Source organism: Aulonocara stuartgranti (genome assembly GCF_965226115.1).
Source record: "Aulonocara stuartgranti genome assembly, chromosome: 10".
NCBI classification, from domain to species: Eukaryota; Metazoa; Chordata; class Actinopteri; order Cichliformes; family Cichlidae; genus Aulonocara; species Aulonocara stuartgranti.
In genome coordinates this window covers 3,881,293-3,904,672 of record NC_138946.1, presented here as the reverse complement: position 1 = coordinate 3,904,672, position 23,380 = coordinate 3,881,293, and the positions used below count along the sequence as shown (strand labels likewise).

Here is a 23,380-nt window from a genome sequence, read left to right as displayed (position 1 = left end):
GTTTCTCTCGGAGCTTCTTCTCATTAGTTCCAAACACTATTTGATCTCGTATCATAGAGTCTCTGAGATCACCAAAATTGCAGGACTGAGCTTTGATCTTGAGGTCTGTGAGAAAAGTATCAAATGACTCACCCTGATGCTGTAAGCGTGAGCGAAAGACGTATCTCTCGTATGTTTCATTTTTCTTTGACAGACAGTGCTCGTCAAATTTCTTCATGACTTCATCAAAGTTATCTTTGTCCTCGGGCTGAGCAAACACAAAAGTGTTGAAGACCTCTATTGCTTCTGTGCCGCTGATGGTGAGCAGCATGGCTATTTTCCTTTCATCTGCCCGTCGATCCACTCCAACAGCTGCAATATACAGTTTGAACTGCTGTTTGAAAGTCCTCCAACTTGCATCCACGTTTCCAGTCAGTTTCAACGGACTTGGCGGTTTTATTGCATCCATCTTGTTGCGTTGCTTCTTTTTCTTAACCCGACTCCTGGTACCATGTAGAGGAATAAGAACATTACACTAATAACACACAAACTACAGATCCCATAATGCAGCGCTGCAGCCTCCTTGTCGAACGCTCAGCTACCTGGGAACATTCCGGCCTCAATCAAGTCAAACTTCTGTTAGCTAGCCCTCACAATGGTGATGAGAAAAGTTGATTCTGAAAACCGGCGGCGGGAGACTGAATATATGTTTACAAACATTGCTGGTAAACCCATTTCTTATTTGTGGAGCTAATGTGGCTGTAATTAAGGGATTTAATTTAAGAGGCACTACCAGACAAAACATAAACTGAAAAACAGAAATGCAGAAACTACAGAAGGTAGAAGAGCTAAAGAAGAATCTGACGTTTCAGCAGATGTTTTTCACCAGAGCAAAATCACAAAGTGAAGCTGTTGTGAAAGCAAGTTTTAATGTAGCAGAGGAGACAGTCAACTCAGCCCGGTACCACTCTGAAGAGCTGCATGATGAAGCTGTGCGACGTCTTGTGTCCAGACAAAACGCAGATTTTGGCAAATGTGAGCCTGAGCAGAAATACGATTGCTGATCGGGTTTGTGAGATGGCCACTGATTTAAGAACACAGTTGTGTGAAAGAAGCAAAAACTTTATTGCATACTCTCTTGCTGTGGATGAAAGTACAGACATGATGGACATTGCACAGCTGACCATCTTCATCCGTGGAGTGTAAATATTGGAAATTAAATCGATGCACGGGACAACGACAGGAAAAGACATTTTTTAAAACGTATTTCAAAGTGTAACCGACATGAAACTGCCCTGGGACAACAGATGGAGCGCTGGTGTTGTGCAGGATGTAGGATCTAGTAAAGATGCAGGAGAACTGTACTGGTGAGTTAACAGCAGATCATACACCAGGAAACGCTGTGTGGTAAAGTCCTAAAAATGGAGCATGTAATGATCACCGTAACGCAAACTGTAAATTTTATCTGAGCTAAAAGTTTAAATCACCGTCAATTTCAGTCTTTTATGTGGGAAATCGATTCAGAGTTATCATACAGAGGTCTGTTGGCTGAGTTGGGGAAAAGTTCCCAATAGAGTTTTTGAGCTCAGCGAGGAAACCTGTCAGTTCATGAACATGGCATTTATGATGCGGTGAAGGCGTTTCAAGTGAAGCTGTCACAAATGCACCAGTGCAACCTGCCTCACTTTCCCTGTTGCCAAGTAATGTTGAACAAAGTCAGGGCACTTTGCTCGTCTACATGCGGCTCCAACCTTGTGTGTGCTGTCATTTCTTTTTTCTGGGGTTTTGGCAGCATGTTCATATTTCTAACTTGCATAATTTTGACAGGATATATTTTTAGGGAAGGCAAAATATTTAAAGTTAAAGTTTTATTTTTTTCTGGAATAATATTCCTAATATTTATGTTTAAAAAAAACATTGTTTTAGTGTGTTCAAAAAATGTTTATCTTGTTTGGACCTAAAGTGTGGCTTGAATTTTGGCCCCCCGTGAAACTGAGTTTGATACCCCTGGTTTAGGCGGACGTGTTGGCTATGGTTTGATTATCATTGGGGAAAAGCAGTGCACATTTTCAGAGCTACATTGGCTGTGTACAGAAATTGACAGTATCTTTTTTCCCGTTTACCTCACAGTTGAGTGAAATGGATATATGAAATTGTAAAATTCTAATCCTGATCTAATCCCTTCATGCTTGGCTTGGTTTGCTCCAGACTATCTCAAAAACAGGGGTGGACAGTGTCCCATTTACAGTGTCCAACATTCTAACACAGACTGCAATTATAACCACGGTGCTGCACAAAGAATGTTCTGGCATTCACACCCTTGTTTTTTGTAGAAAAAAACCCCTAATACAGTAGTAGATGATTTTGCAGACATCTGCAGCTGTGTAGTCTTTTTCTGTTTGAGAATCAAAATGAAAGTGAGAGGAGCTTTGCCTTGGTGACACGCTGTAAAGGGGCTTTTTTATGCTTTATCACAATGGGCTCGTATAGAAAGTGGATTATTGCACCTGGGTGCTTGTAATGTCATACTGTCCTCCAGGACCACCAGTACTCAGGAATCCTATAATACCAGCAGCTAAGACCCTAGTGGGACCCTGACAAATCCACAGGCTTACACTGCTGCCTTTGAAGGGATAGAAATCACGACGTCACTGCTGGAGCAAGATTGTCGGTGGGAGCCACTGTACAGGGCTCCAGTAATGCATTTATCCTGGAGCTCACCTGGATTATTACTGCACGCTGCTACTTCTTAAAAGTTACACATTAGTTTTGATACTGTGAAAGCTAACTCTGTCTGACACTTGATGCAGGTGAAGAAAAAGCCTGACGACTTAGGTCTTTTTCCCTTTATGTGTTGGAACTTGATAGACATGTCACTTTGTAAGGTTTTGACCTTCATACTCTAGAATTCTTGAACTTTTCTCAGTGCACAGAATACTTTGTTCTTACACCTTCAAGCTGAAATAACGAAATGTAACTTTGCGTCTGCTGAATGACAACATGGTTGGAGTCCATTTGTCAGTTCTGCTTGGGATGATATCTGCGTTGTAGCCATAAGACAAGAGTTTTTTAAGTACCAAGGAGAGGTGTTTCAGTGCTTCCTTTATTGCCTCTTTTAGCAGACAGTACACTGGACCATCCTTTATGAAAGGTATCCCACAATTTAAAGCCACATATCTGGCTTCTCTTGGAAATGACTGAAAAGTGATGCAAACCATTCTGTGCATTACCGCTGTGTTTTCCAGCCTGTGCCATGACTTGGGAGGTTACTGTCATCTGTTTGTATGAAGTTGTCTGCTTTTGTGAAATGACTTGTAACATGAGTTATGTTTAACTCATTTAAAATGATCAAAATGAATCAATTTTGGATCAGTTTTATTTCAGGGATTTTGACAGCATCAAAAAAATGCACACTGGATCATCTGGAATCTTTTCCCAAGGCCCTTTTGATTTCCCCTTCACATCTTTCCTTGATGGAGATGGGCTGGTTCTTATATAGTGTGTGCTTTCAATATAACATTCACACCCTGATGGATGCATCAGAGAACAACTTGGGGTTCAGAATCTTGCCCAAGGATAGTTTGGCATGCAGACTGGAGCAGCCAGAAATCAGCCTTCCAATAAGTAAATGACCTACTCTACCTCCTGAGCTACAGCCGTGTCAACGGAGATTGAAGAAAAGTGATTAGGAAAAGATGTGGGGGGCGATCGACCCAATCAATGCCACCTTAGGCATACGTGTTCAAGATGTCAGGAACAAGAGTACACAAGTGGAAACACATTTTTAACACATTCCTGTCATTTGTGATATTAAATGCCACTGCAATGTCAGGTGGTGTTAAGAAGTTGTAGTCTTCAATTAATTCTCATCCAAATAGAGCCGTAGATGCTAAAACACACTGCTGAGGCAAAATTACAAATAAAACCTCTTTTAAAAAGCAGTAACAGGATGGCAGAGTAGTGAGTCACAAGTCTGTCTACCAGTGGTAGTTTGTGTCGCATTTTGGGAACAAAATTAATTATTGTTTAGTTCAGTTCTGGTTTTAAGAACGGAGAGCACTGCCCGCTCACGCTATGGCTGCTTGTCTAGTACAAGTTGGGCAAGCTGTAAACCATTCCCTACCTTCTCCTCTATCAGACTCTGAATGCGACCAAATCAAAGCTGCGTTCCAAAACACTTCAAATTAACAGTGACTCTGAATTTAAGTGTTTTCTGAGGCTGTAAATGAAGTTAATAATTAATAACATCTACTCTTTTGTAATTCTGCTAGCTTCTAGAGAGAAAACACTTGTGTGGCTTAACTTTTCAGATTGTCCATGTGGTAAATATCGTCTGTGGTTTAGGCACCCGACAGATGTATGTGTTGTCCTGAGAAGGAGAACTGGATTGGAAAGTTTCACACATTTCTGTGAGAGCAGGTTGGTTTCTGCTGGTATCTCTCTCTGTGTGCATTGGTGTTTCACTCCAGTGTACCTGAACGGACGCTTGGAACGTTATAGCTTAGAGAAGGAACTTCTTGGCAAGCCAGACGACAGCCTTTGTTTATTAGAAACTTTCAAAGAGTTTCAAATTCCCCCAACAGACTGTAGTATGAATTATTACTTTGCTATATTCAGCACTGTGGAGCCATACTGCTGGTATTCACTTGTATTTTTATTTTTCATTTTACAGCTCTATCAGTTCTGCATTAGGATTTAGAGTCGTTTGCCAGGAAGGACTCTTTCTGCAACAGGCGAGAAAATTAGATAGTGGAGAAGGATTTCTTTTTTGACAGTATATCCACTCATTTGCAGGTAAAGCCACACTCCCTCGCCTTTTTTCTTCATTCATTGTCTCCCAAATTTCCCAGAATGTCTCTCTACTTTCCACTTCCCCTCCACAACCACTTAATCTATTTCTCTCTCTATCAGCAGAGCTCTCTGTTCTCTTTCCCACTAATTTTTGTCAGGAGCTCCACTTGCAACTACTTTCCAATTCAGTGCACACACCCCTTTTGCCCCCTATACAAATGAATGAGCAGGCCGGAAAAGAGGCAAACAAACGGACAAATAAATACAAGGGAAATGATATAACAAGATGTAATTCATCAACACACAATCAAGAATGGGGGAAAGCAGGCAAAGTCAAACCCAAAGTCAATCTCCAAAAGCTATAAGAAAGCATAAGCTGTAGAGAAAGGGAAGAATTGGACAAAGGGACATTCCCCAGGCACATTTGCATGAATTATGGGACTAAAATTGAGAACGCAACAATTGTTAGTCTCTATTAGATGCTCTGTCTCTTCTCTCATCATCTTGGGGCAACATGCCGCATAATCACGCACTTCAAGGACAGCAGAGTGTCTTTAGTGAGGCTGGCCGCACTGAGAGAGCATCACCTACTGTGGGTCTGCTCACCCGTGGGTGCTGGCATTAATCTCGATCACTTCTTTCAGCACAAAGACCTTCCCAATGAACTCCAAGCCCACTGGTTTACCGCCCAAACCCCAAATTCCTGCCAGCCCGGCTTCCCGGGGGCTCCATGCCCTTACTTCCCAGCCTGGAGCCTCGGCACTTGGCTGGAGTATCGCATACTCATGGGTGAGGAAGCCAATTGTTGTTGTTGGTGGTGAGGCATGTAATGCTGTTATCACGGCCTCTTAACTTCCTTCAGAGTCCCAAGCTTGCTCTCTAGGCGTGACTTTCAGACAACTTTGAACCACAGCAAAGGAGGGGATGTCTTTGACAGTGGTGGGGATGTTGATGGAATGAAGATGCCATCACAGAGGTGTTGGAATTGCTAGTCATTGCTTTGTGTTTTTATTAGGTGGTGGTCACGCAAGGCCCTCAGTCAGACAAGGCGTGAGGACAGACGGGTGATATTATATTAGCGCTCGAGGCGACTGTTAGTCTGCAGCCCTCTCCTGCATCTTTAGGACTCTGTCTCCTGTCCTTCGGGATGCTTTCAGCATCAATTGTGTTCTTTCTTCATATAAAAAATATTATCTGGTGTTTGTATATATTAAGCTTTTTGCAAGCAGCTGTGAGATCTTACATTTCATTGAATTAAAGCACGCTTATGGTCATATAATTATATTTGTGGTCTCCAATAGAGTAGCTGTGTGATTTACAGCTTCAACTAATCTTTGTCTTACACTGACTGCTCAATGCATCATTTGTGTGAAACAAGCTGTTAGGATCATCCTCCAATCCTCGGATTGCATATTTCTTTATTTCTTAGAGTGCCTCTATTATGAATGTGATTGGACCATGTGAGCAGCAGTCATGCATCACCATTGTGGTCCAAACAACACCTTTTTTGTAATACAGAGCCGCACAGTGTGCTTGTGCTTGTTGACCTGCTCATCCCCTTTTTGTGTGCATGTGTGCGTCTATTTAGAGTGTGTAGAAAACGGATATTTTCCACCAATAATCTGTATTCATTTATTATTTTGCTGGATGATCACAACTTCAAAACCTCTTTTTCTTCATTAAAAACATCCATGTCCTCTAGTAATACATGGCAACACAAAAAAGACACATGGAAAGACTGTGTTATCGTCTGCATGTGGCCATGAATCTTAAGATTTATTCTAGAAATTAGCTGCGCAGCATGGTCACAGAATTAAACACAAGCATCCATACGGTACGCATTCTGTGCCTTGGTAGTAAATGGTCTAAGAGTCTAGTGCATGGGGTGTAAAAGATGATGAATGTACACTTGCAGCCTAAAGTCATACAAAAGACAAAAGTACAAAGCACGAAAGGGCAAAGGAAAAAAGATCACATAAAAACTGCCTCGTCACCACCACCACCAACATGAGCACCAGCAGCATCCCCTGCACCATCTGTGTAAGTAATTATTAAAGCACAGCTGGGCTGCTATCACTGAGCAAACATGGCAGAGGCGAGGAAGTTGGTCCAGGTGGCAGCCAGGGACACCTGAACCAAACAACACTCGGATGTGCGTTCACTCGAGCTCCAAGGATTCAGCTCTCGTTAATGTTCATGGCTGTGTGTCTTTGCGAGTACTAGCAGTGTGGTGTGGCGCTATTATTGGGGAGAGTCCAGAAATGTTTCCTGTGCAAATGTTTTCTTACAATTCAAACAGAGGAATAATTCATAAATGAGCACCAGGCTGTAGACCAAGCCCAAACAAACACAGAGGAGAGTGTGAGTAGGGTTGTATTAATACCCACTTGTAATGCATTGCAATCCAGGTTCTACATTTTTGAAACGGCAATGTTTGTGTGTTTTGTTGGAGCGAACCGTAATGGAATTTGTTCTCGGCCAGACCTGCCATCCAGCTACTTTTTGTTGGATATCATTGTGGTGTAGAGCCGAATGCAGGAGAGAGCATTATGAATGCAGGAGAGAATTTTAAAAGAGGTGGCAGAAGGTGTTGGCAGGCTGGTGTGGGATGGATTCAACAAAAGACGTATAAACATCAAAGCAGTGTTCATACAAAGAAACACTTTTGTATACTTGGAAAAAAGTCTCAAATGATGAAGAAGACTAAAAAAACTTGCAGGATTTTGGCTTTTAATTGAAGAAAAACACATTTTACTAAGTGAAATGGCTACAGTGCAGTTTATATGCCATTTTCATGAAAAATACTTTTTTTATATAGCTACTCAAAATAATCCATATTAGATCTACTTTACATGACATTGGACAATTTGAGTATATAATAAGAAAAGTAAAATTAGTTTAAGTCAGTTGAAATGTAAACGTTTTGGCAAAGGGGTCATTGTGATTTAACTCTTTCTTTTTAATATCTGTGCTGTGGGCATTTGAATTGTTCATTGAATATAAACAAGCGAGCAGGGCCACCAATAAAATCCACAAGATGACCTTTACAGAGCAGCTGTGTGCAGAGAAACCCAGTAAATCATAAATGACAAAGCCCATCCCCTCCACATTGAGTCTCTGTGGCTTTCTTCTTCTCTGGTATGCAAGAATGCAGAGCTGTGACGATTTTGCCCCAGTGGTGTCGAGCAGAAATTTAGGGTCAGACCAACAATTTTCTTGCTTCCTCTGCAGTATATATTCTGTCCTCTTCTGATTCATCAAGAGCAAATCAATGCATTACTTGTAATACATAAACAAGAGAAATCTGAATTAACAATTTTGCTTATGGTACTATTGGGTGCTGTGGTACTGGTTGTCAGAGAAGTAGAGATGGACCGATCCGATATTATGTATCAGTATCGGTCCGATATTGACGTAAATTACTGGATCGGATATCGGAGAAATAAAAAATGTAATCCGATCCATTAAATATCAAAAAAGCACCTCACAAAACTTGCTACACTCGGCTCATGACCGTAGCACGTCGCAGGAGTGAGCGTCACGTGATAGAGCGGCTGTATTTGGAGCCTCGCTACCAAACCGCCATTTCATCTCCGAGGAAGTGATCCCAGAGAGAAGTAAAGCAAATGTGTACGTTCATCTCTGAATGTTTGTAAAGCATTCCCACGTTAAGCTTAACAACCGATATATGGAGCGACTGCCTCTCTCTCTCCCTCCCTCTCCTGCTGCTACTTTAATCATGAAACTGATCAATGATCAGCTGATCGGCTTTTCTCTCTTGTTTGTTTTTGGCCCACTTTGCACCAGAAAGAGGAAACCAGCGGCTGAACAACAGCAGCACATTTAAGCTTGATAAGATGTTGTTAGAATTTATTTACTTTCTTCACCAGGATCTTTTTCTACGTAGCTGACGGCTGGTAACTGTGCAGGGGCGGATCTAGCAAAGTTTAGCCAGGGGGGCCGAGAGGGCATTAACAGGGAAAAGGGGGCACAAATAATTTAAAATGTCGAGCTTTTAATAAATAAGTATCCGAATCTTACACCCAAAGTTTTAATCTGATGTAAAATGTATAGAAGTCCATTACTGTATATAGTAACTGTTAAGTCTAATATACCCTAGTAAGCTATAGTACTTTTTCCTTTGGGAAGGTACCATCTGTGCAGTCTGCAGTTCTGTAGAAGAAAGATGTTGAATCTATTTAATTATTCTTGAAAAATAATTTATTTCTGTGCATTTTTTTCCCACACACTGCATCAAATTAAAGTTGATTATGTCGATTAAGCATCATGAGGTGGGGTGTGGTTCCCTATTTTTTTTTTTTTTTTTTTTTTGCTGGGAGTTTTAGAGCCCTATTAGTTAGGTTGCTCACTCTTTAAAATACCAGAATAGGGAGGATGGTGTAGGTTAAGTTTATTAGATTGATCGGAGAGATTGATATTGCTGAACTATGAAATATTTTGGGTGCAGTGTATTTTTTGCATAGAATAGCTTTAGTGTTTGTTTTTTTTAACTTGAGTATGAACTTATACAAAAAGCAGTAAGATATTAAAAAAACAGTTTTATTGATTAAAAAACACACTATATCGGATCCATATTGTTATCGGCAGATATTTATGATATCGGTATCGGACATAAAAAAGTGGTATTGTGCCATCTCTACAGAGAAGTAACAATAGCTTGGGTTATGTGGCCCCATCTCTGTGGTCCTGGCCTCTGTAATTTTGAAAGACTATCTGGGCAGCTTACCTCAGAGTAGGGGAAAGATTGTAGGCAGGGAGATGAAAGGATGGAAACTGGGAGACATGTCAGATGTGATGTTGCTGTAACAACTGTGGAGCCACTACTGGCCTCATTATCGCACAAATTTGGTCATCCATCAAGCCTGATGACATTGATAAAGCCCCCCAGGGCAGACATTTTGACTTGTCAAGCAAAGGTGGAACTAATAACAGTGATGGCTGAATTCCATTTGACTATTTAAGATCAGGTGTCCTGTTATTACGCAAGCAGGCAATTAAAAAATGAGAAATTATGTTGCATTTCATCTGCATTGTCTAACAGCTGGACTTAAAGCAATAATGAGTAGTTTGACTTTAACTTTTTTTTAAACAAAACAATCTAAATAAAATCTTTTGAAATAATGTATATAGAGCAGGGCGATATGACCAAAAATATTTATCATGATGTACATTTGAAAATTTGCGATAACGATATAACTGACGATATAATTGACACTAGACAAAATACTTTACAACTCCACAACTTTATTAGTGCAAAAAACCCCATTAATGTATTTTCACTTAAACAAGCAGCTGTTTATGTGCATTAAAGTTATATAAAAATGTAACAGTGCAAATGCAAATTCCTCGCTGACAGTTTAACCAAAAGGCATTTACAGTGGAAACTGGCCAACATATCCTCAGCATAACCATGTATAATATCCACAAAACTTAAAAAGAGGTTATACACACACAATATGGTAATATTATGTTGAAGCACAGTACGTATCACTCCGCGAGGCTCCTGCCTACAATAGCAGTAATGCTCCAACAATCCATCAAGCGGTGCGGCTTCGTAGCTTAGCAAAGTCGTACTGAAACATTTGACAGATTTTCGAGCGCCGTGTACATAAAATCGTTTCGAGGTCAGTAAACACAACCAGAGTTCATACATAAGGCACACGGGATTATAAGGGGCACTGTCGATTTTCAGAAAAATCAAAGGATTGATTTTAAGTGTGCCGTATTTCCCAAACAACACGGTAATAACGACGGCCCGCTAGCATGCGCTACCAAAAATAGTGCTTTGTTGTGTATCTGACGGACGAAAGCTAAACCAGTTCCACACCACTGAAGTTGGAGCATTTTTACAAACCAATCCTGGTTCATCAGTTTCATTTAACGGTCCGCGTTCGCTCTTCTCATTCTGCGTCGCCGCCATGTGCGTATGTAAACCTAGGCACTGCGCATGCGTGTTTTACCCATATTCTATCGCGATATTTCATTTTCCTATCGTTGCCCAAAATTACACCGGTATTACCGTGAACGGTATGATATAGCCCAGCCCTAAATGTATATATTCATCTCAGAGCCTTGTTGTGGTTGCTCATTACTATGACAATGCATGCTATGAATATGATATATCTCTGTTGAGCATTTTGCCTTTTTTTTTCCTGCCCTTGGTGCGCTTCTGCATTTTCAGCAGAAATCATGGTAACCTCACTCAGTGCTCCTTCTTGCACAACAAAATCACAAAGCAACTAATTTCTATACAGTGTGGATCATTTACTGAGAGCCAGAAATGTTCAGATATTTTAGGAGAGTTGCAGGTCATTGAATTGGAAAACAAAACAAAGCTAAAAGTAGTGAACAAATATAACTTCAAATAAATGATCTCCATCTGAAAAATTTACTGAGTAGTCTTTGCTAACATTCTCATTTCCTGTGCCTGTCCCCATAATTGTCCTGAAGAAATCAAATAATACATAATTACAGCTTTACGTCTGGAATAATAAGTGGACAACAAATCACAATTTTTGAATCGCCATTGACAGAAATTTAACCATAATTTTAACATTATTAAATTATTGCAGGTTCAAACCAAGGACACCTAATCATTTGGCTCTCACTGAATATTGGCGATACTAAAGATATTCCTAGCAGCCAGTTAGGCCACAGCTACTCAAAGCTAGAGACCAGTTTGTGGTTGCTACAGATTGTGTGGCTGTTGACTGGTTTCTTGTTTCTAGGTGTACTTGGTTGTACGGAGGTAAATGGGGCTTCACCACAAACCTCTTTGTGATAGTTTTAATCGCTCTCAGATTTGCGTAGTTGTACTTGGTTTGCATGGAAGATGCCGACTTGTCTGCAAACTAATCGCTCAGTTTTGAAACTGAAGAGTGCAATACAAACTGGAAACCAAGACAATTCATGTTCAAATAAACTTGTACTGTGAAAGCAAACTATCTCCGTTTGCAGTTTATGTCAACCTTTTTCAACAACTTGACAAGTAGAAATGATGTTTGTAGACAAGTCAATGTCCTCTGTGTAAACTTTGGGCGATCACAGGTGGTTTAGTACCCTCTTTCCAGCTGCCATGGAAGACGACAAACTGTGTGCAACACTTGCCAACTGCCAGCACTACTATGAAACTGGAGTAAAACTGTGAAAAGTGCCACAAAAACTGGAAACAGAGTTTGTTTAAAGTAAAATGTTTTTCTTTGAAACGTTTTGGTTCAAGCAGTAAGGCATAGAGATGGCACGATACCACTTTTTTATGTCCGATACCGATATCATAAATTTGGATATCTGCCGATACCGATATGAATCCGATATAGTGTTCTTTTAATCAACAAAACTGTTTTTTTAAATATCTTGCTGCATTTTGTGTAAGTTCATACTCAAGTTTAAAACAACAACTACACTAAAGCTATTCTGTTATACCTGTATGCAAAAAAAAAATTTCATAGTTCAGCAATACTGATCAATCTAATAAACTTAAACCTACACCATCCTCCCTATTCTGGTATTTTAAAGAGTACTTAGTGTAAATATTAAGCAACCTAACAAATAGGGTTCCAACTCCCAGCAACAACAAAAATAAATAAATAAAAAATAGGGAACCACCCCTCACGCTCCACCTCATGATGCTTAATCGACGTAATCAACCTTAATTTGATGCAGTGTGGAAAAAAAATGCACAGAAATCAATTATTTTTCAAGAAATATTAAATAGATTCAACATCTTTCTTCAACAAAATTGCAGACTGCACAGATGGTACCTTTCCAAAGGGAAAAGTACTATAGCTTACTAGGGTATATATATATTAGACTTAATAGTTACTATATACAGTAATTGACTTCTACTCATTTTACATCAAATTAAAACTTTGGGTGTCAGATAATTATTTATTAAAAGCTAGACATTTTAAATGAGAATAAGAAAGAAAAGTATGTCTTTGTGCCCCCTTTTCCCTGTTCATGCCCTATCGGCCCCCCTGGCTAAACTTTGCTAGATCCGCCCCTGCACAGTTACCAGCGTCAGCTACGTAGAAAAAGATCCTGGAGTAGAAAGTAATATTAAATACATTCTAACAACAGCTTATCAAGCTTAAACGTGCTGCTGTTGTTCAGCCGCTGGTTTCCTCTTTCTGGTGCAAAGTGGACCAAAAACAAAGAAGAGACACGGACTCGCGACAGAAAAGCCGATCAGCTGATCGTTAAGCAGTTTCATGATTGAAGTAGCAGCCAGAAGAGGCAGTCGCTCCATATATCGTTTGTTAAGCTTAACGCAGGAATGCTTTACAAACATTCAGAGATGGACTTACACACTTGCTTTACTTCTCTCGGGGATAACTTTGTCGGAGATGAAATGCCGGGTTGCTAGCAAAGCTCCAAATGCTATCCAGACCACCGACAGGTCCCGCATGCCACAGCCCTCTATCACGTGATGCATACTGCTCCGAGTGCTAACGTTCTGAGGTGAGTTACGGCGCGTTGCAAGTTTTGTGAGGTGCTTTCATGATATTTAATGGATCGGATTACATTTTTTATTTTTCTCCGATATCCGATCCAGTAATTTAGGTCAGTATCGGACTGATACCGATACGTAATATCGGATCGGTCCATCTCTAGTAAGGCACAGGTCATTATCGTAAATGCAAACTACGGTTGACCAGGGACATTTGCTAGCAACTAAAACAATCACCCTTGTGTTCACATAAGGGTCTTTTCTGTCTGCCTGTCTGGGGTTTTAGCAAAGTAACAAAAAACTATGTTTCTGTCAAAGCTGCAGGTGTCTCAGAGCATATGCTGCTGGTTCAGTGCTGTGTGCATCAGGTTTAAGCAGTCGTGAGAATTGTCAAAAATGGATGGCATCATCATGACCTATTGCAAAAGAAAAAAGGTCCTGCTAACAGACACGGATAAAGAAAAACTATTTGGTAACCTACAATTGCCAACACCAATTAAGACTTTGTGTGTATCTCTGAGACACCAGAGATATCTGAAAAAATTGAGGTATTTGGTGGTTATGTGAACTTGAAGTCCTCATACCATGAATAACCCAAAGAAAAAATGAATAGTCTGTCTTTACAACCCAACTTGAATCACACTGAGCAAATCCTCCAGACATATTCTCTTTAAAGTAGGTAAAAAATAATATTGCAACATTAATAAAAGCACTAAATGATAGAGTGCGCTCTATGCATCCAAAACGTGAAGATCGTGTGAGCTTCTTCAGAGAGAACATTCATTTCTTCCTAAGAGACCAGCATCATGGAAAAAAAAAACCTCTTTAAGGCGGTAACATGCTCAGATGTGATGGGAGAGTCATGTTGGCTGCGAGCGTTTAGGCTCAGCAGGGAGACAGAGGCTCCAGTGTAACGAGAGAGAGGCCTTTCTGTGCTGTGACTCAGATGAACACAGCAGTTGTTGGGGAAAAGGTCAGGGGATTTTGTTGATATTCTGCAGCCGTGTGCTTTTTGGCAGGACACTTGACGGCGCAGCGGGCACTCGAGCGTGAAATGATGTTGCTTCCTCCGGCCAGGAGGCGACGGCTCCCTTGCCACACAGCATATGCAGGACGCCATAAATCCTACAGTGTAAATAAAGACCTGCTTCGCTCCACCACGTCTCACTCCTTCTGTGTCCCTTTTTAAAGAAAAAAAGAAAAAGTCTGGCTTTTCCCCATTTTCATTCTTCCTCGCTTTCATTTTTCTTTTTTGTGTTTACCCCTCACTATCTCTTTCTGGCTTTTTCACCAGTGATGGAGTGGTAAACAAAAAGGTGGTTGATCTATAACCTAACTGTGATCCTTTTTTCAAAACTGTGCATCCACCAGAGATTTTAGGAAAACACTGATATAGTATTATTTGTAACTTCTATCTGTCTGTATTTTTTTTTACTCTTCTTGTTTTTCTTTATAAGTTATTACATGAAACACGGTCTTCATTTTCATCTGACTTTGCAGCAGTCAAATGCAGCTCCTGGCAGTTTATTAAGGAAACAAAAGGGGACGTAAATCTCATTTCGCCACAGTTTGACTTTATTAACTTCTCAGCAGGCACTGACAGAGCTTTATCCTATGACAGATGTTTTGAATGCTGCTTTAAGTGTTGGAACGCTACCCCCCGTCCTCAATGCATACACAACCAAACATGCGTTCTGTAATTACAGGCTGCCAAGCCTATACAGCTTTCAGGCCTACTAGGTATTTTGCTGTCACTTAAAAATGTCTTTATAGCCGACTATACTTCCTTCTGTGTCACACTAAAAGAGAAAATAAATATGTAGCAATACATTTAACTTGTAAAAGAAGGCAGTGCATTGTGCACTCTGTCACCTTTTTGTCATAACAACTTAAGTTAGGTGCAGAAACACTTATTCATAGTGGCGATGCTCTCAGAAAATAAAGTGCGTTCTTGTACCTGAAGGGGTAGCGCAGTTTGTCACTCTGGCAGTATCATTTAAGGTATTGCCATTTTACCATTGATTTGGGCCAACTTTTTTTGTACTGTTACAGAAGGTCTGGACTGGGTCTGGTAAATGGGCTGGTTCTTATATCGCACTTTTCTACTCTACCTGACTAACTAGTGAGCTACCAGCCACACACATTAATGGCAGCCTTCCTTTAATGATCTGTGCACTTGTCAAATTGCTACATTTTTACACTGGTAGCCAGAAAAATAGAGCTCAGGGATCTGTTACATTTGAGCTAGAACAACCATAAAAACATGTAAAAATTGTACGTAAGATTGGACTTTAAATAAAAAGATAATTTCCATAATTTAGCCTATAACTGCAGTTAGCCACCTAGTGTAAGATCATGAAGTCTATTCTGATAAATCACTTCATAGATCAATTAAAACCATTCATAAGAGCTAAAGCTGGCCAACTCCCGCTACATTTGAAGAGAGGGGAAAAGAAAGTTGCCTGGCCAGGTCAACATTTCCTTTCCCAGCCACGAAAGATGTAGATCCCAAGAGGAAGTAGTAATTCCAACCAAAGTCACAAAGTTCCCCCAGAGTTTTTTTCACCAACAGGACAGAACGAGCAGGAAAAAAATGCCTTATGAATCCAGCTTTTAGATCCCTACTGCTGCCTGTTCAAATAAATTAGACCTTTCTTCTAATAAACTTGCTTTATGAGTTTGCTAAAGGTATCAAGATCAATTAGCCCCTTATTTACGTTATTAAGCTTCACTTCAAATCCTTTTAAGACCTTTATGTTTGACAAGGAGAAAACCTGGTGCTGACGGTGAACTTTCTGTCTTCAGACAAAAAAAGACTTTAGAAGTTTTAACCACAAAGATGGTGGCAAACATCGGACTTCAGCTGTGTTGCCAACTCGTGATATGAACTTTAATTCATATTATTTGTTATGCACCATATGCTTTACCAGATCACATCATATTCTGTTTGTGGATGGGTAATGCAGAAACTCTGTTTTGCTGCCCTTGGCCTGTTTGCAGTGCAGTTTGCAAGTGACCGAGGCAGACGTTGGTCTTTTTCCAGAGGGGTGGAATTAGCATTTCAGGCAAAGATTATTTGTCAAGGCCTTTGTATCTAGTTCCTGTTTCTTAATATCATTTCCATATCTTAACATTTAGGTAACCTTGAGACTTGCTTTGACATTAAAATGGAATCTTTTGTTGTGCTTGAGAGAGCTCATTACCTCGTTACCTAAATTAATAAAGGACGGCTCTAACATAGTAAACAGCTGTTTAAATAGTTCACAGTATGCAGCTATGACATATTGGGAATTTTCACTTTTTAAAGACAGCTTTAATTTTGGTGGACTTTTGACTTTTTTTTTTCTCCTAAAGAGTCGATAGCTACTTTTAGAACCAACTTTGAATGTCATTCAGGAGTCTGCTCTGAAATGCTGGATCCTCCTGGGAAAGCTGTGTTCAGGAAATATAGAGTAAAATAACACTGTGTGAATGTTTTTTTTTTTCTTCAAAGCAGCTCACAAATACACTGACTACTCTTCAGTGTATAAACAGAAGTTTTGAAAAATCTAACCTTCGTTTGTACCTCGATTCAACCTTTGAACAAGGCATCGCTTTTCCTTTTAAAATAGGACAACATCTAGTGTAAGCCTAATTGGATTCAAGGTGAAGCTCAGTAGCAATAATAATAATTTCTGAGGAGACACAGGTATTCACCAAATCTTTCTTTTTTCTAGCTTGAGGAAAATAAATCACCCTTATTAAATTATTAATTGATTCAAAATATTAAAATGATTCAGTACAAGGTTATTAACCCATTAATGACCTTGTACTGAAAATATGCACCTAACTCAAGAGTTAAAGCGGTGTTGTCTGCACATAACAAAAAAAAAATAGTTAACCAGTATCTTAAGGCACATTTTTCAGAAGCCTGTCACAAAAGCACACCATTTGTGGCCATTTTTTAATTGAATTTACAAAAAATGCTAAAGATCACACAGTTTGAGAGAACAAAAATAATAATTTTTGCATAAAAAGGCGATTCCCAACAAGCTGTTATCCAAAAACGTCAGAAAAAGAAGCAATGACCTCACACGGGGCCTGGGAGTTGTAACATCCATTCAGTTGTTCCATCTACGAGAATTTTACACACCAAAACTAAAGCACAGATTTCTTGGACTACACAACAGTGCACATCATTTGTCTAATAACTCTATTAAAAATGCTTTAAAAGAGCAACATCATCACAAACATGGTTGGGAGATTTATTTGAGTTATGAATCATGAATCCAAAACAAACAGCTAACTGCTGGCAGGCAAAATTATGAACGGGGGAAACTACCAGTGAAGACCAAACTTATTTTTACAAGGCTGTAAAAAATATTTCCTATGTGTGATTTACTTCCATGTCATAGAGGCCCTCAAGTGGCTACTCCAGGAATTCCCGTTGTTGTCGTCACTTTTCAACAAGTTACTTCTTTGTTGAACATTTACATGCAAGTCAAGCACAATGCATTTTGAAATCAGTGCACTTATTTCAACATACATAAGTGTGGAAATCAAAACATCTACACTTTAAAAAGAACATAAATGGGCCAAATTAAAAGTGTGGGTGCTTTATCGGTTTTACAGATCCCATTACCTGCTAAAAGCACTAATTAAGTATGTTGCAGATCATCATATTTGTGTTATGAAGGTGGCCCAAGGTGCATTTGATTATAGAAAATAGCTACATTTAAAAATGGGATTTTGCTCATCAGTGACTCGCAAACTTAAGAGATTATTTTCATTATTTATATATCTCATCCATTAACATACTTTGGAGGCTTGGTACTGGAGCTGTAAATGGCTGCCTGATATCAGAGCTAAAGTCCCTGAACCAGTCATGGCTGTTAATAACATGAACATGGGTCCACTGGTGATTAACATTAGAAAGAGAGAACAAATTCAAGTGGTGGCCTCACTGGAGGGAAACAATTCACAGCTCTCCACTGAGTTTGTATTTTGTGAAGGTGCCTCCGTGTATAACTGGAAAAAGCTGCAGTTTGGTTGGGGTGTGCTACCAGTAGTTTAAAGAATATGTTAAAAAGTAACCAATTAAAAAAACAACAAAATAAAACCTGAAGGAGATGAAGGTGTAAACCATTTCTTAACAGTAAAATAAATCTGGGATCTTGACACTCAGTATGTTTACATGTGCAACTAGCATTTTGTCACTGCTGTCCAACGTTGAAATATCAGTTTAAGGCTACTACATTAGTCTATACCTTAGGATCTGTGACTTGTATTACAGTGGAGTGTGGTTATTTCAGAAAGCTATGAATAATGTTACTTGGAAAATAGGATGCTGAAATAATTCTGTTGTGCAGTCATTCTCCAGCTGTGGGGCAAACAGTCACTGCATGTGGGGCCAAGGGGAAGATATGGAGTTAAACTAGGTTAAATGAATATGATTTAAGTGTTTGCTGAAGCTTTTGTGTGAGTCATTTTTTGAGCTGAACTCGGATTCTTTATTATTTTTAATTACTGATTAAAATTGTGTGGCACATGGAATAATATATAATGCTTCTGAAGCAGGGTATACCATAAAGCTTTAACAAACACCACTTTGGTAAAACCTGATATTTTTATTCAAATTCAAGCTGTTCTGTCTGTTCTGTTGCTGAATATTTTCTCTGTGGTTCACTTTCTCTTTGTCTTTATATGAATTACATCTTGACTTCATCTTTGATCTATAACAACCATGTGTGGTGACTTTTTTAGAAAAACAAACAGAGTATGAAGTGCTTGTTTTATACACTCTGTAAAATCATGTTTGGAGTGGCTGTCCTGCAAAGACCACATATTACTAAAAATCTGTTGTGCCTGAGCTCAGAAATATAGGACTACACCTTGCCTTGAAAAAGGTATATTAACTAAAAAAATCACAGGTGAATTAAACAGCTTTGAGCATTTATTGTGGTTAACAGTGAATATCTACACTGATAAGAAGTACACTGTTTCAAAATTCATGAAGAATAAAGGTGGTGTCTTAGCAAAACAGATGGTTACATTTTGTACACTTGGTTAATCAAGTGATTTCTCAGAGATGCTAATCATGACTGGTTGTTTGTTTTATTAAATTGGACATGGCAGGAGTTAACCTCTCCCTCATTAGTCAAAACTTTTACTATACTTACTAATTAAAGCATTAATTACTAACGTGCTAACTGTGCCATTAAAAGTTGGGTATATCACACATGCTGTCAGAAATTAAGAAGAGAAAACTCATCTGTTACACAATAATAATGCACACAAAGTGCAGATGCTGTCTGATCCAAGAGCAGTCAAAGCAGGCACTGCGGCAACTTACCTGTCATGCTAATCTCCCATCAGTCTCTTGTCAGGGACCAGAGGTTTATCCACTATATGCATGCACCACCAGCTGCAAGCTGATGGCCTTCTAGCTTAGCATGCTCCAGGCATTGTTAACAGGAGACACCCATAAAAACAGCTACCTCACACCGATTTCAGTGGCTTCATTGTTGAGCTGAGTTAATCCTGCTTCCAGAGGCAAGAACTATGGCCAGGAGATGGCAGTAATGGATGGAGTGAGCAGGCATGAGTGAAGCTTTATGCCAAAACACTTTCTGAGCTAAAAGGAGAGAAACTGCTTTGACTTTCTGTGTTCAGTTGATGTGTCTTTTTATATTTCAGTGGATAAGCACTGCTTGCCTTGCTTGTCCTGACAAGCGCTACTGATTTCTACCTCCATATGGTAGATTTTTAAGACTCAGTAAAAATGATCCCTGTTTATATTTCACTTGACTTTGGTGAAGCCTTTTAGTTTATTCTGTCTGAAATAAGCAGTTTTAGCTCCTCTCCCTTTAAACCAACTTTCCTCTGATTGGCTGCCCTTCGTAAACAGGAGGTTTATGGTTTCCCTGACACATGGAGAGACAATTTGCTGTTTGGTGCCTTTTGACATGTGTAGTCTTGCTTTCGCGACACCGTAACAATGAGTTTTATGCTAAGAGACCGAGGATATCCTGTCCACTTTAACTGTCTGTCTCTTTAGCAGTACTGGCTGTTCGCTGTTTGGCTAGCTGCACTCAAACGAGAAAATGTTCTGGTTTGTACAGCACTTTATAAATGAGGACTGTGTGGAGGAGAGCGTGTTAAATGATTGTCCTGGATTTTCCTGTTTGAGTGCAGCTAGCCAAACAGCAAACAGCCACTTCCTGCTAAAGAGACATCCAGTGAAAATGGACAGTATATCCTCGGTTTCTTAGCATAAAACTCATTGTTACAGTGTCGCGAAATCAATCAATGTAGAGCAGTGTCACAAACCACAGAGGCCCCAGAAAAGTGCAATCAAACGATGAGTTTATTAACCCAGGAGAAAACATCAGCATATGTCTTCTGACAAAAATACATGTTGAGAACACTTATAAAGCGGTGAGGTACACGCCCCCCCCCCATGGCCTAAAAATAGGTTAAAGACATCAGTTACAGTAAATGGTACATCTTAGGTGGCTATAAACAGACATAGAACTTCTCATTTCTATAACACCTTCCAAACAAGGTAAAAACTTCAAGCCTTCAAGGTCTCTGAGGGCTGGTTGTTGACTCCGGTCATCTGTTACCAAGTAGACTAAAATGCAGTTGGAAGCTAAATGAGTTAAGGCCTCAGGCCTGACACATTCCTAGATTATATGTGTATTGTAAGCATGCATGTAATTATCCTTCTATGCTTTAGTCCTTTTCACAATAGATTGTGAAGACTCGCGCTTCACAAAGCTTAAGACCCTCTGTAGACTGAGCAACAACTCTAAATGAGCACAAACATTATGCAATGTGTATGAAATACCCCTGGCTGTACCTGTAATAAAAGTTAACATAATGAAAGGATCCTTAAATGAACATCTTCAATAAACAGCTTTAATGCAATATCAATACTGTGAGAAATATTATTAAATGGAATAATGCTGTAAAGAATGTTATTAATGCAATTATAATGATGCAGGTTATATGGCAGCAATAAAAGAATTTCTGTATCTCCACAACAGCCAGGAGCAGCACTAAAGTGATCCACGAAACGGATTTTCAGTTTTTGTGTTGTAATTTTACTCTGAGTTATTGATTCTGTTCCCAGTTAGCTAACATAAACTAATGTAAGTCTATAAGCTGGAACCGTCCAACCAACCACATCCTGTCACATTCCGTACTGACAGAAGATGGTGCTAAACATGTCTTTCAAACTTTAACTTCGAGCGGTGATTTCTTAAATCCAGCTTCACAGAGTTAGTTGTCAGTTTTAAAGAGCAGGACTCAGTGGTGTAAATTAGCCTTTATGTGTGTAGCATTTCATGCCCCCTTTAATCTGAGCATCAGATTAGTTTCTTTAACTAGAAAAATTTATTGTATTTATAAATTGCATGTTGTCTCTGTAAGTCTGCTTCCAGTCGAAGTCACTGGTAGCTCATGAAATTGTTGTTGCTCAGCAAACTAAAACATGCTTTTAGAACAAGTACAGAAAGGTACTTGAAAGATACTTTGTTGGTAGTTTTCAGTCTTCAGCATTAATCCCCACTTCTGGATGAACACCACTACAGAAAACCGAAAGAACTGTTATTTGTTCTAGTGAAAGTGATGTTGTCTTCGGCTCATGCTGGTGCAAACACAGGGCTACAAAATAGGTATTTTTGCTCATTGGTTCCAATACATGTTTTTTGAATGTGCACAATTCAGACCTGCCCTTTGGTGAAGTTTTTTTCTGACATCTCAGCCCGTTCTTCTGACTAAGAACAAACATCCATCAAACATTGACAGATGATAACCCTGTAGTGAGAACACAGAAGAGTTCTTCATAACCCCCAGGCTTCCATACATTTTGTTGTTTTCTCCTAAAGATACAGTTGGCATTTTGTTTCTCTGTGCATGTTTCCCATCCTGCAGCACCTCACGGTTTCGCTTTAACCTTGACACTCATGTGCAAACATTCTTCAATCTGTAACTTTTGTTTGAGAAAATTCCTTTGCTTTTACGGTTTCTAACAAATTGACTCGGTGGAGAAATATTCCGATAGGTTGATTACTTGCCTTCATCTTTTTAAAAGCACGAGGGAAGGTAATAGTCTCCTGGGTGTAAACAGGCATTAAACTTTGACAAAATGGATATGCATTGATTAAGGGATAACATCTTCATCTAAAAGATTATTCTTTGAAATTTTGAGGTGAAAAGCCAGGTGTCTCTTGCCTTTCTAACTCACAAATGTGCACTCTCATTGCAGAGGCAATTACCAACACTAAGAGTATGACAAGAACAGCAAAATGTGAAAAGAGGTAAATTGAATGTGACAAGACTGAATGAATTGCACCACTTAGCAGCCATTTCTACATTCCGATGTACGTACGTTACTGATGATTAGATGGCACTGCAGTAGATTACTGCAGCCAAGCTATTATGTTGAAGTTTAACATCCCATTTTGCTTTCCCTTTTTCCATTTCAGCAGGTTTGTAAAACATTTGGACAGTGTGGTGCAGAGTATTCATCAGCAGTAGCTGTTGGATGGAGCTCCTTTACTTTTACTTGTTAATTAATCATTACAGTACCAGCTCTCACCTCCATTCACGTCACATAACTTCACTGGTACGCACTGTATAAACCAAGTACCTGTTTTTATACATTACTACCATTTGAAAGAGAGGCAGCTGACAGGAGTTAGGTTGGATTATTTCAGACCGAGAATGAACTGAGGGGCTGCACCCAAGGAGGATTATTTTGAACTGCAGGTCATGCAAAGCTATTCTAGTGGATTTCAAAAATGCAAATATAGAGCACAAAATGAGTCTACTATATCCACTTTGAAGTAGAACATATTTGTTTAAAAGACATTTGTATTTATGAGAAACATGTTTTTTAAAAAAGAAAACCCCCTTTGCATTTTTATGCACTTAAGCGTCAAAGGGTTCACAGTGTCGGTGTGTTGTAACATAAGTTTGTCTTCCCCTCTGTCACCAAGTATATGATGAAACTTCTGAGAAGAAATGCCCAGGAGAACTAGTCTCAGCGATGGCAGCAACGTGTCTCTCCGGGGGATTTGTTTCAGCTAATCTCAACTAATATTTCCCTCATCGTTTAGCCAATTTATTCTTTTCTCATCTGTACTTTTCCATATT

At 39.4% G+C, this 23,380-nt stretch overlaps 1 protein-coding gene across 1 annotated transcript in view; it reads left to right on the top strand.

Moving 5' to 3' along the window:
* Positions 1-305: 305 nt before the first annotated feature.
* Positions 306-23,380, top strand: part of sgcd (sarcoglycan, delta (dystrophin-associated glycoprotein)) — a 350,931-nt gene continuing 327,856 nt past the window's right edge. Inside the window, exon 1 of the mRNA XM_082549730.1 lies at positions 306-1,346. The gene's annotated coding sequence lies outside the window, so the exon portion shown is untranslated. The remainder of the gene's footprint in view (positions 1,347-23,380) is intronic.